This window comes from Cetorhinus maximus, chromosome 7 (genome assembly GCF_964194155.1).
Source record: "Cetorhinus maximus chromosome 7, sCetMax3.hap1.1, whole genome shotgun sequence".
In the NCBI taxonomy this organism is placed as follows: Eukaryota; Metazoa; Chordata; class Chondrichthyes; order Lamniformes; family Cetorhinidae; genus Cetorhinus; species Cetorhinus maximus.
The window spans coordinates 129,568,613-129,583,546 of record NC_135885.1 but is presented as its reverse complement, the minus strand read 5'-3'; positions in this window follow the sequence as shown (position 1 = coordinate 129,583,546).

The window sequence follows — 14,934 nt, the reverse complement described above, 5'->3', positions numbered from 1 at the left end:
CTTCTCCTCACTCTCAACTCACACACTCACAAGCCCAGCACACATCCACAGGGACCTCCCACCTCAAGGGACAACAGCACTAACTCTCACACACACCCTCACATCTCCATCAGGCTCATACCCTCTCGAGCTTGCATCCTCATTCCTGTCCATGACACCACTCACCACATAAACATTCCACACAGTGTCATGTGTCCTGCTCACACTCTCTCCATCTGGTTCCATGCAGGAGAAGCCTGCTCACATGAGCGGGGAGAGGACCTAGACAATGGGATGGAGTAGCCCACATTAGGCCTCTCATTCATGTTGAGGACCGTGCCATTGCACTGACTGCTGAGGACACGGACCGTGCCTGCGGTGACGGTGAGGACAGTGGTGAACACCCTCGTGTGGATCCTGCACCACATCATCCCTCTCTCAACACAAATGTGAATGCTCTCTCTTCTGCTTTTGACTCTGCTGCCATGCACTACTTATCTCTGCTTTGGTTCAGAAGGAGCTTTGCCAAGTGACCGACACCCTCAACCAACCAGTCCCTCAACTCCATCCAGGTCCTCATCTCCAGCCCATAGGACACCTCCTCCAATGAAGAGCTGGAAATAAGTAGCCTGGAAGACCCATCACAGCACTTACCCACACCCTCCACCAGCGCAGAGACACACACCTTGGTGGGGCCTAGATCTAGAGTGGGCTCGGGTTCACAATCTGGTGGTCACTGCATGGACATGTGTCCACAGCAGAAGGAAGCAGGTTCAGCTGAGCTCCCCAGCAATCGGAGGACTACTGGAGAAGAGGCATCTGTGAGGTCCAAGTCAGGTGACTAACCTCCGGATTTGGCCTTCCAACTCATCCTGGAGAGTCGGCAGAAGGCATGGGAACATCCTGCAGAGCTGTTGGAAGCCCTCAACAGAGTGGCTCACAAGTCAGAGGAGTGCCTGCTCTAGGATGAAGTGGTGTCTACATGTGTGCATCTGGAGATTTCCATGGGGAGGATGGTGGACGCCATCCTCTGAGTCCAGCAGAACACGGAGATGTTTGCGGACCTGCACTCCATCATGGGATCCATGGGTGAGTTCCTGCAGTGGCAATGCGAGAAGGAATTGGGGCACCTCGACGACACTCCAGGTGCTCCTTCCCCTCAAGGATTCAGGTCAGGGCCCCCGGGCACCCGAAGGGAGGAGGAATGGCAGCTGGAGACCCCTGTGTTATCCACTCAGGAATCTCAGAGGCTGTCCTCTCCCTCTGAGACCACTTTGCCTTTGAGCCCCTCAACCTCATCCTCTGTCACCACAGAGGGTGCAGCTGGCCAAGGAGTGATTTTGGAGGGAGGAGTGTGTGTGTGGTAGGGTGTTTTGGAGCCTAGTGCAAGTGCTCTCCCAAGCACACATATCACACTCACCTCACTGTCCTGAGCATTTTCAATGCTGCCCGCTGGCGTTCGCTTTCAGTTGTCCATCTGAGCTGACCTGCATCTCATTCACCCAGTGATCACACTCCTATGCAGCATCAGATCTTGCCCACCATGACTCAAGTTTCACTTTTGATTTAGACACCATAGTGGTGTTTCAATTTTTCATTCACTCCCCTGTCCTTTCCCCTCCCCCGGTCACACATTTCCTTTCTGCCATCGCTGTTCAGCCCCTGGTATCACCTTCCATCTCGCCTCTGTCACCTAGCAGCCACAGCCCACCCTTTCCCTTGGGGGATGTCCAGATGAACATGTACATTCCCTTCCTTCCTGAAAATCCCACCCCCATCCACATTAACCTCCCCAATCTCCTTCATTCCCCCAGGGTTCGTGTCTGCTTCCGAGTCGCCACCAACCACCCTCCTACCATTACCATCAAATGCTCACCCTCCCACCCTACCCTCTCACTCTGCCCTCACTTATTCTCACCATTCCCTCGGTACACACCCATCCTCAGTTCGCTCCCCAGGAGGCAGTCATGGACTCATCAGAGCCATTCCGTGCACATTCACCTGGACATCCCCCCTTTGGACCCCTTCCCCCCTTGGAACCCCTTCCCCTGCCCGGGCTTCCCCCGACCTGGACTGCCCCCACCCCATTTACTCCTTCCCCCTTCCCAACATCTTCCTCCACCCTTACTCCCTCCCTCTCCACACTCCTTCCTCTGCCGGACTCCCTCCCCTCTCCACATTCTTTCTCTTACCCCTACCTCCCCAGTTGCCATCTTCTCCCCATTACCCCCTCCTCTCCCGTACTCCCTCCACCCAACCTCCTCCCCCTGATACCTTTGTTCCCCTCTCCTAACCTCACCCTCCAACACCTTTGCTTCCCCCTCCTTGCAATCTCACCCCACCCCCCCCCCAACATCTTTGTTCTCCCCTCCCAACCTCACCCCTCCGATACCTCTTCCTTTCCCAGTCAATCCTAGACCTTCCTCTCCTACCCGCCTAGTACATCTTTCTCTCCCAGTCAATCCTAGACCCTCCTCTCCTACCCCCCTGGTACATCTTCCTCTCCCAATCAATCCTAGACCCTCCTCTTCTACCCCCCCGGTACATCTTCCTCTCCCAAACACAGCTGGACCTTCCTCCGCACCCCCTCGACCATCATCCGTTGTGAGCAGACGCTCAACGGTGACTTTCCAACTTCTGTGAGCTGCTTCGCAGCAGAGCTGTGTTCTTGAGCACCTATCTGGCATGCCATGGACATTCCTCCAGTGTGCCATTGCTGTCGGGTTCCAACATCTTCTGCTCCTGGGATGTCTGTAATGTGAGCAAGGTCCTGGCAGTAAGTCCCGACTTCTGCATGTCACAGTTGTCAAGACATGTTCTGCACCGGTGTGCAATTATGCCGGTGTGAGAGGACGATCCAGCATGAGGGGGATGATTCCGGCGGGCTGGCCTTATAATGATATGCAGATGTATTACAATGAGGTTCCTGCCATCGAATGAGCGGATAATTAATTCACGATGTTGTGAAACTGAGTTCTGGCCTTCTCGCCACATTGTCCGCTCACATCGCCGAGCACACCCCACGCCAGCGGGCACGGACAATCCTGCCCGTAGTCACTGTTGTAATGTAGGAAATGCAGCAGAGTCGTGCACAGCAAGCTCCCACAAACTGCAAGGTGATAATGTTCAGATAATATGTTTTTTGTAATGTTGGCTGAGGGATGAATATTGGCCAAGACACCAGGGATAACTCCCTTGCTCTTCTTGAAATAGTGGCATGGGATCTTTCACATGCAGCCAAGCAGGCAGATGGAGCTTCGGCTTAACAACCCATCTGAAAGACAGCACCTCTGACAGTGCAGCACTCCCTCCGTACTGCAATGGAACGTCAGCCTTGATTTTCGTCTCCCAGGAGACGGAGGGGACAAGCCGGGGGTGGGGTGGGGGGGGGGGGGGGGGGGGGGGGTTGGGCGGGGTGGAGTCCAGAAAGGAAACAAAAGCTTCACAATCTCAATATTTTTCAGTGCTTCTTTTACAACTATCCTGAAAGAGTGGGTAATGGTTCCTTTCATCTCTGGGGAAGGAGATGGAGGAAGTCGGATAGAAAAGGCAAAATTCAAAAAGTTTGTGCAGGGAAAGAAAACAAAGAGCAAGAGATTTTTAAAAAGTGAAGCAGTGCTGTAATTGCTAAATTATAACATTGGTACTGCTTATTATTTTAGTATTTAATATATTTTATTTTATATGCATAACCAGGTCTGAAAGAAGTTGAAGAGAGTGATGCTGATGTGAATCTTCCCACTTCTTCCATTGCCAAAGTGAAGGGTTTTTTTGTGCTGATACTTTGAAATGTAAACAATATCTTCGGATTTTCCGTGACTCAGTTCAGAGCTCTGTTTCGCAAGAAACCATAAGCTTACAGCTTTTCAGAAAGAAATCTGCTACATTTTTGATGGGGTCGGGTGAGAAATTGGTGTGACAAACAGCAGAATAGAAAACATAAAACTGTGCACCTGCGCTCACTGTGTGTGAAGCTGTTACAGTGGACAGCAGGGAAGTTCCAGCATTCCAATAGGACTTCCAAACCTTGTGATTCAGAGGCAAGAGTGGCATCAGCTGATCCAAGGCTGGCACTGAAAAATAATGGATGTACTTTATCACAACTCTTTGAAATGTTTCAAAGCATTTGAACGGATTACTTTGAAACTGAGTGAACTAAAGCATCCTGTTGATAAAATGGAAACATTGTGGACACCTAATATCAGCACCAACTACATCAGGGGCCAATAGAACATTGCCTAGAAAGACACAAAAGCGCCTCCATTATGGACAAAAAATGCCTTAATCTCATCTTAACCTCAGTCGCCTCCTCACGTTTCTATTTTTGTACAGCATTTATCTTTGTGTTGTTTCTTAATAAGGCTGCTAATTAATACTGCCTCTGGGCAGCTTATTGCTATCAGTCCTCACTCACCCGAAGCTGCGGTAGAGACTACATAAACTTATTTCCTATTGGATATTTACAGCTAACAAAGGGAGGAAAGAGGGCTGCCCACAAAGATGGTGAAAATGGAGACAATTAATAATTTCAAAAGGAAATTGGATGGGTACTTAAAGGAAATAGATTTAGAGGGCTACGGTGATGTTGGTGTGGGAATGGGACTGATTGGATTGCTGTACAGAGAACTAGCATGCACTTGATGAGCCAAATGGCCTCTTTCTATGCTGTATTGACTCGATGGCATTTATCTCTTTCGGGCTGAGATTGATTTCAATTCAGGTCTTAAAGGTGAAGGGGTGTTGCCCACTCCGCTGTGCCTGACTGTACTCCAATCCTACGATTTTTTTTTTGTTCAATTCAAAGAGGCCAAAGGTTTGTGGAATTCCAGTGGGAGGGCGATGAATGAAGTTGTGCCTCAGGCCTCCCCTACTTGTTTCCAGGAGGTTGCCTGAGGCAGAGTCTCAGTTCATACAAGAGGGAATGTGGCCAAAGGGTGGAGATTCCCAGGTAGGGAGTTTCCATGACCCCGGCCTGGCAGAAAATTGCCGGGCTGATGTGCTGTGAAAGGTAGACTAGCATCTCTTAATCAACATGAGCGGAGCCTACCTGGGCCCCAAAGACAGTAACAAAGTTTATTTTAATTTTTCAAGCAAGTGAGGACTGTTTCCAGGGGGGCACCAGTACCTTCCACCCAATGCAGCAAGCCTAAAGTGCGATTTATGTCCTGCCCCACACACCTCCCTTCCCCATGGCAGGCATCCAAGGTCCACCCCTAGTGGCATGGGTACCCGTTCCTGTTCAGTTCATTTACACTGGGGTCAAAGGCCGGTGGGATTTCATGCCCAAAATAAGTTGCTGTGACGTCAGATCTCATTCACCCTATGTTACATTTAGTTGAAAACTCATGTATCTGTCGTACATGGATTAGACCTAGATCTACATAGTACAATGTGACGAGGAAACTGACTTTAATTTATCAGGAAACTGGCTTCCAGACACAATCCATTGCAGCACAGAGCCCTCCTGAATTCACAAAGTATTTTTGTTCCATGATATCACTAAAATCTTTTCGATAACACAAATCAGGGACAGTCTAACCTCAGCAGGAGCAGTTAACAAATGCCAAAGCATCAATTTACTTTAATTTCAGAAACCCGTTGACCAACCTCCTTTGTGGATGCACTAACAGTCTCATACTTCATTCGTATGAAAAGCTGAATCTGGAACCTTTGCATGCAGCCTGGTTTAAAGTGCCCTGTTTATTCTGTGAGAAAGTTTCAGCAACATAAAAGAGAAATATCTCAGGGTGATTCCATGATCCAGGGTTCCCAGTGGGGTGCAGCACGCACAAAGATTAGGTCTTGGGGAATTGTGATCTGCCTATGGCATGTGTCCATAGGGGAAAAAGTGTGTGGGAAAATCTTTGAAGTGCCCATAGGTTGCAAACGATCCCGACTGGCTCATTCTGTCATTCAGTGAAAGCTTTGGAAGCTTTGCTCCTGACATTGAGCTTCATTAAGTGCAATTGTGTGTGCTAGGACTAGGATATGATAGTCTCAGCGGTTTGAGCCATGCTCATCCCCAGCAAGGTTCTAGATTATTAGTGGAATCCTACAAAATGATGCCTAATGTATAAAACTGTTTTCCCTTTATCTTGATTACTACAGCAGTGTTGCTGAACAACAGACAATTACATAGAATTTACAGCATAGAAGTAGACCATTTAGCTCAACTGGCCTGTGTAGATGTGTATGCTCTACATAAACTCCATCCTATTGAATCTCACCCTGTAAGCATATCACTGTGTTATTTTCTCCCTTGTGTACTTATTTATCTTTCCCTTAAATCCACATGTGTTCTTCACCTCAATTAGCCCATGCCCTACAAGTTCCTCATTCTAACCACTTTTTGGGTAAAGAAACTCCTCCTGAATTCCTTGTTGGACATATTAGTGAATATCTTAACTTTATGGTCCCCTAGTTTTGGACTTCTCCACAAGTGGAAACCTTTCCCCTGTTTTTGCCTAACAAACCCCTTCATAATTTGAAGGAACTCTTATTACCTCACCTCCAGTCTTCTCCTTTGTATATTTCTTCCCTTTCTTTAGAGTCAATTGTCAGTAAAAGGGGTAAATAAAAATGTCTGAACTAGTTTCCCTTCCAGGAACTAGAATACAAACTGTTCTTTCCTCCTCGCCTGGCCACTGCAGCCCATGCAGTCCCAATCACTTACCACTGACTCCATACTAGACTCTAAAGCTTTGCGCCGTGCCAGTATCTGAGCTGGAGGCTCTGAGTGCAAGATCAAGTGACGGTGCTTCTCCATCAATGCAGTGGTGCAGAGAAACTTTTTCACGTAGCCAAAGGTTAAGGTCTGGAATCCACTGCCTGAGAGTGTTGTGGAGGCAGGTTCAATCGAGGCATTCAACCAGGAATTAGACTGTTATCTGAAAAGGAAGAATGTGCAGGGTTACAGGGGGGAGGTGGGGGAATGGAACTAAGTGAATTGCTCATTCGGTGAATCGGTACAAACACGATGGGCTGAATGGCCTCCTTCTGCATCGTAACAATTCGGTGATTTTTTTAAAAATCTGGTTGTAATGACCATGTTGCTTTTCCCATGTGGTGAGTTACATCTCATTTGCATCAGTGAGTCAGGACTTGAGGCCAATGAGGCTCTGCAGAGCTCAGTCCGCCAGAACTTGTCAGGTCAGCTCATTTATGTATCTATTGGCCATTCTTTAGTGTGAATCCCTGGTAAAAGAGGAATAATGTATTGGGATGCTTGGAAATCAGGGCGCAGCCTCAAAAAAGCCAATTCTAACTGAAGATTCTAGCATAGGCTGAGGGAGCAACAGGTAATTTGCAAAACATTTGGCTCACTGACTTGTCTGATAGGCAACTAACTAATGAATTTTGTCCCAATTCCACTCTCTTCCAGTGGAGGGTATGACAAAGGCAGCTGAAGAAGGGCAGCGTCATTGCAAAGAGAGGCCAAAGAATATCTCACATTTTCAGTGAGACCAGTCTTCAATTCCTCCTTAACTGAGCAAAGGAGGGAAACACTGCCAGGTGCCCATAGCACAAAGTCACAAAAATTGACTCTTGCCATGTGGGGTGGGGCGGGGGGGGGGTGTGCAGCAGTCTCACTGAATGCCAACCCTCTCATGTCCAGAACTGTGGACCAGCACCACGAGAAGTTCAATGGCCTGACATAGGCAGTCCTGACATAGGCAGTTACTCATCTAGGGAAGAGTGTGTAGATAGCCTGGATCATGGTGAGATCAAAAAAGAGGAGGTGTTAGGCATCTTGAAGAATATTAAGGTGGATAAGTCCCCAGGGCCAGATGGGATCTACCCCAGAGTACTGAGGGAGGCAAGGGAGGAGATTGCTGGGGCCTTGACAGAAATCTTTGTATCCTCACTGGCTACGGGTGAGGTCCCAGAGGACTGGAGAATAGCCAATGTTGTTCCATTGTTTAAGAAGGGTAGCAGGGATAATCCAGGAAGTTACAGGCGGTGAGCCTTACGTCACTGGTAGGGGGATTATTGGAGAAGATTCTTCATGACAGGATTTACTACCATTTGGAAGCAAATGGGTGTATTAATGAGAAGCAGCATGGTTTTGTGAAGGGGAGGTCGTGTCTCACTAACTTGATCGAGTTTTTCGAGGAAGTGACAAAGATGATCGACGATGGAAGGGCAGTGGATGTTACCTACATGGATTTTAGTAAGGCCTTTGACAAGGTCCCTCATGGCAGACTGGTACAGAAGGTAAAGTCGCATGGGATCAGAGGTGAGCTGACAGAATTGGCTTGGTCATAGAAGACAGAGGGTAGCAGTGGAAGGGTGCTTTTCTGAACGGAGAGCTATGACTAGTGGTGTTCCGCAGGGATCAGTGCTGGGACCTTTTGTTTGTAGTATACGTAAATGATTTAGAGGAAAATGTAACTGGGCTAATTAGTAAGTTTGCAGACGACACTAAGGTTGGAGGAGTTGCAGATAGTGAAGAGGATTGTCAAAGGATACAACGGGATATAGATCGGTTGGAGACTTGGGCAGAGAAATGGCAGATGGAGTTTAATCCGACAAATGTGAGGTAATGCATTTTGGAAGGTCTAATACAGGCAGGAATTAAACAGTAAATGGCAGAACCCTTAAGTGCATCGATGGGCAGAGGGATCTGGGTGTACAGGTCCACAAGTCACTGAAAGTGGCAACGCAGGTGGATAAGATAGTCAGGAAGGCATATGGCATGCTTGCCTTCATTGGCAGGGGTATTAAGTATAAAAGCTGGGAAGTCATGCTGCAAATGTATGGAATCTTGGTTAGGCCACACTTGGAATAATGCGTGCAATTCTGGTCACCACATTACCAGAAGGATATGGAGGCATTGGAGAGGGTGTAGAAGAGGTTTACCAGGGTGCTGCCTGGTCTGGAGGTTATTAGCTATGAGGAGAGGTTGCAGAAACTCAGATTGTTCTCACTAGAGTGACGGAGATTGAGGGGCGACTTGATAGAAGTTTACAAAATTATGAGTGGCATGGACAGAGTAGATAGTCAGAAGCTTTTTCCCAGGGTGGAAGAGTCAATTACTAGGGGACATAGATTTAAGGTGAGACGAGAAAACTTTAGAGGAGATGTGCGGGGCAAGTTTTTTACGCAGAGGGTAGTGAGTGTCTGGAATTCGCTGCCAGAGGAGGTGGTGGAAGCAAGTACGATAGTTTAAGAGGCAGCTTGACAAATACATGAATAGAATGGGAATAGAGGGATACGGACCCCGGAAGTGCAAAATGTTTTAGTTTGACAGGCAATGTGATCGGCACAGGCTTGGAGGGCCGAAGGGCCTGTTCCTGTGCTGTACTTTTCTTTGTTCTTTGTTCTTTATGGTAACACACTGACCTCTGTCTCTTTATTTTCTTGGGCACCCTGGGCATAATGCTTCATCTTTGAAAATTAAGAGCTGCGAAATTCAACCTTCACACTCATGGCGATAGTGGATCACTAATTGGGGAATTCACAATAAGTGTCACCATATCTAATCTATTAAGAAAACTAGTTTCTTTCAGCTACCCAATGCTGCCTGTCTCTGACCCTATCATTGTCCTTGTGCTGCAGCACTAATCCACATTTTAATAACCTCACAGTATTACTTCTTCAATTTTCCTTTTACCAACCTCCCTGCTTTCTCTACCTATTAATTACTCTTCATCAAGAATGCAATGGCTTGGTCCTCACCCACGATAAGTTTGAGTTGTTCTTAATGCTGATGGGTGTGACAGCCAGAAGATCTCGGTGATAATTTGAAATTTTACTTATTCATCTTGTAAAGAACTTTAGCTAGATTTTTATTTTGAGTTTTCTATGATGCTAGATTCAATTCATAAAGGTTTAACTTTAGAGCGGCACAGTTATTTGGAATACTGTAAGGACGAAATTTGTTGGAATACCAACCATCTCAGAGTTATGCATTCTTGTATACCAAGACAAGAGATATATGAGACAAAGGAGGTCATCAATGCCTTTTAGAGACATATGGAAGTCCAAGGTTGGAATTAGGGTATATGGAGGTTGTTTTGTAATGGGACTAGTACCTCTGAATCATTGTCAGCTGCAAACTCTAGTTTTGAATGTGAATAAGGCTTATTTGTCCCAAAGTGTTCTCAGGTCACTCATACCTCCAAGCAGCTGGTAACACCCTGTGGGCATTCCCCGATATCTCACCTCAGCTGACAAGCTAAACTAAGTGAGGGCATCATCAACTTCATCTGGTTTAGGTAAGGGATGCCACCCCTCTTTAAGTGCATGAAGCTTGGAATGATGGAAGAGGCAGATGACCCCAGCAAAGAGGACGACGGCTCTGAAGGCAGACATCAGCAGGATGTGTGAAAACATCCAGGGCACTCTGCTGATGAAGCCAACTTGTGGCCAGTCACCTTGGAAAAGGTTGGGACTTTACTGAGTATCATTCCGTAGTTAGCAATGAAACCTAGTCGCAAAAGTGCTGTTGCTTACAGTAGAAGTGACTGGTGCCACATCATATTTGATTCTTGGCAAGAGGAATGAACCTGAAGAAGAAGACGTGCCCAGCAGGAGGCTTAGCTAAACAAACAATATTGCTGCCAGGCTCCCATACCAAAGGGAAAGGTTTCCCATTTGATGTGGCGGCTTTGATTATCAGCTTTGTGAAATAATCCTCAACACTGAGATTTGAGGCAGGGGTCAGAGGTCAAACTTTTGACTTTATTTCCATCTGGCTGCTAATCTTCAGCCAACTTGAGGTCTGCAGCAGTTAAGGGAATAATGTAATCTCACTTTCTTTCCAGTTTGTGTAATTATACATAATATTGAACAGAACCATTCAACAAGGTTAACAGAAAGGGACAGTAAAGTTTAATTTTCCATGCATGTAATAAGTGAGAGGTTTTAGTAAATTTACATGCTAGACAAAACCAGGAGTGTAACACATTCGCCTTTATAGAAATTGCAATTTCCCTCCTGTTTGCCCCACCAAGGTGCTTTTTTTCCCTTCATTCACGGGATGTGAGCGTCACTGGCTAGGCCAGCATTTATTACCAATCCCTAATCGCCCTTGTATGAATATGAATTGTTCTATTCCCCACACCACTTACCTTATGACCTCTATTTAAGATTGCCAACTCATGCCAAGCTACAGGCAGTTTTGGAAACTTACACCCATTAGATTGAAGGCATTCAGACACATTCCTTACAGTAAGCAGATACAGGGGACACTCCATTCCATTAGACTGAGCTGGGTTTGATACCAGATTCAAAGCTGAAAGTGGAAAGAGCAAATCCATGGCACATCACAGAACACCTTCCTTGATCTTGTAACTTCCAATGGTAGACATTGCCGTACTTCAGATTTACTTTGGCCAGGATTTTCCGGCCCTGTCATGTGGGACCCACCGCAGGAGATTCAGCAGCCCAGCAAAAGTCCATATACTTTGGGCGAGACCAGACGATCCCGACCGCACTGGGGCCAGTGTTGGTGGTGGCGGGGTGGGGGGTGGGCTGGAAAATCCCACCCTTTTTCTCAAAGAATGGTTCATGTCTCTGTAATAAATGAGCTTTCCCAATCTCACAACTTTAGTACTGACTGTAATCATTAAACCAACTTTTGAATACTTGACATTCCTATTGTATGGTTTTGGATTTGTTTTTATTGTAACTCAGCATCCATTAGATAGTTTAACTCTTGTCCTTATTGATATTCTGTGCTCTAAAGACCATCAGTGTGGCCAGTTAAAGAGGAAAATACAATTTTTCTTAGTTTATTTCCATTCAGGTTACATGCCTTTTGTTGTCTCCCTGATGTTTTCTGGATTCCACTTCATATCCATGCTTGAGCATCAAGAGGGCAACAAGTTAACTTAGTCCCAGCAATGCCCCTGCCACTGTCTATCAGAAGGTGCTCATTAATGGATTGTTGGTGGCATTCCCGTCTGAATTTCCCACTTCTCACTTTCCTCTCAGTACTTAATTGATTCAATTAATCGCGCTCTTGCCTCTGAGTCAGAAGGTTTGAGTTTACACCCTAGTATTTAAGCATATTATCTAAACTTAGATGTCAGTGCAGCATTGAGGGAACACTTCAGAGATGGATATTAAAGCAAAGCCCTATCGGTCTATTTGGATGGATGTAAAAAGTTCAATGGCACTATTCAAAGAGCCAAGAGTTCTCCTGGTACCTTAGCCAACATCCCTGTCTCAACTAACACCACTTAAAACAGATTAACGCGTCATTCATCTCATTTATAAAAACAAAAAGCTAAAAGCTACTGTGGATGCTGGAATTCCAAAACAAAAACAGAATTACCTGGAAAAACTCAGCAGGTCTGGCAGCATCGGCGGAGAAGAAATCAGTTAACGTTTCGAGCCTTCATGGCCCTTCGGCACAACTGAAGCATAGTTAGGAGAAAAGTGAAATATAAGCTGGTTTAAGGTGGGGGGGGGGGGGGGGGGGGCGCGCGGGGTGGGGGTGGGGGGGTGGGGGGGCGGTGGGGGGGGGAGGGGGGGGAGAGAGAAACTGAGGGTGTGGTGATTGTGGAGATAAGCAGTGATAGGAGCAGATGATCAAAAGATGTCACAGACAAAAGGATCAGAGAGGTGTTGAAGGTGGTGATATTTGTCAAAGAAAAGTGCTAATTAAGAATGGAAGACAGGACACTCAAAGTACAGCTCTAGTGGGGGTGGGGTGGACAGACTAACAAGGTTTTAGTTTTAGATTTAAAAATAATGGAAATAGGTGGGGAAAGAAGAATCTATATAAATTATTGAAAACAAAGGGGGGCGGGGGGGGGAGAAACGGGGTGGGGATGGGGGGAGGGGGAGTTTAAGATCTAAAGTTGTTGAATTTAATATTCAGCCCGGAAGGCTGTAAAGTGCCTAGTTGGAAGATGAGGTGCTGTTCCTTCATCTCATTTGCTGTTTCAGGGACCTTGTAGCGTGCAAACTTACTGCTGCATTTCTGACAAAAAAAGTGACAACACTGGAAAAGTAATTCATTGGATGTGATTAATTGGTTGAACAGTAGTTGATATAACAGTAGGTGAGATTAGGGATATAATGGCCAGGTATTATAAATGGGAGAGTGTGCCTAGTATTGGAGTCTCATTGATCCACATATTCGTTAACAACTAAAATGACAGGATGGAAAGCTATATATTGAAGTCTGCAATGAAAAAATATAGGTAGCATTGTAAGTAGTGTAGATGGAAGCATAATTTAACTAATCACGCACTTGCCTCTGGCTTGTTAGTGGCATTCCCATCTGAATTTCCCTCTTTTCACTTTCCTCTCAGTACTTTATTGACTCAATTAATCACGCTCTTGCTTCTGAGTCAGAAGGTTTGAGTTTAATTCCCAGTATTTAAGCATATTATCTAGATTTAGATGTCAGTGCAGCATTGAGGGAGCACTGCAGTGTTGGAACTGCTCTCCCTCAAATGAGATATTAAACTATTACTACAAAGAGTATTGTATTAGTTATTACTACAAAGGGTATTGATAGGCTGAATGACCAAAACCGTGGCAAATGAATACCAATGTGAGCAAATGTGTGTTTGGATCCAAAAGGTATAGCAAAGGGTACTTTCAAAATGTTGAAAAGCTAGAAACAATGCAGGGATTTGAAATCCTCATGCATTGATCATTAAAATGTCGTAAACAGATACAGAAAATAATCAAAATGGCTAATGGAATGTTGATCTGTATATCTAGGTGACTAGAATATAAGGGGGTAGAAGTCATACTTCAACTATACCAAGCCTCTGGTTAGACCACACCTGGAGTACTGTGAGCAGTTCTGGGCACCACACATTAAACAGGATATATTGGCCTTGGAGGGAGTGAAGTGTATTGTAGATTTACCAGAATGATATATAGGCCTAGATTTTCACTTGGGCTTTGGAAAACCTGACCTGCGCACTATTGCGCATTGAGAAATGCACACCAGGTGCATGTGTGACTTTGCCTGGGATTTTTGTCTTTTCACACAGGTGTTGGGTTTACAGTGCATTTTGTGGGCTGTGATGTAATGTGTGAGGAATGTGGGTGCAGAGGCTGCATGGATAGAAGGCCCATCTTGGTTCTCTAACACAGAAACCCAACTCCCAATATAATTTAAAGGACCCCTAAATATTCTCCTCATCCCCTTCAGCTTCCAAGCCACCTCGGATCACCCATGCCAGCCCATGTCCCCTCAGATTGTGCATGCCACCTCCATACCGCCTCCATTCCCCATATGCGTCAACAATAGACACTCTTCCAGTATGCACTATGTATACTCCTCTGGGGCTGTGCAATAGCAATGGGAGTTATCTTAAAATAATTGGAAAAATGTTAACCTCTAACAATCTAATAAAATCCTGACTTCAAACGCACAATCATTGTTACTGGGGGAAAAAAAACAACTACTCTAGTGCAAAAACAAAATTGTAATCTTTTAATCCTTTTTGTAAACAAACAAAAAACCATGTCAAAGGCATATTGTGTTATTTCAGCCTCTTAAGTGTTTCAATTATTCTTATAGACCACCTGCTGAGCTGAAGCCAATACAGCTTTTGAAACCCAACCAAGCATTCATAATGGTTACAGCTGTTATAATTAAAGCTTCCAGCTACATTGCCTGAAACTGATGGAGCAGTATGGTGCCCCAATTCTATTCAAAGCAGAGTTTCTGTCAACCAATGGATGGGAGCAGGTGCAGAGATTTTTTTAACTTCCAAAAGTAGGGTTTTTTTAAACAGCCAGAGTTGCTTTAAATCACTACACAAAACATGACAGCAGATGTTGACAAGACTTTTTCTTTTACATTTTTTAATTCATCATAGTACTTTTAACAATTGGAAAACGACAGTGAAGCATTACATATTTACACAATGCAGGTCAATCTAAGGGTCACCTTACCTTTGCAGGACAGATCCCTATGATGAATCACTGCATTAAAAGCACATCTACATTACAATACAACATCGCATCATGACTTCTGTC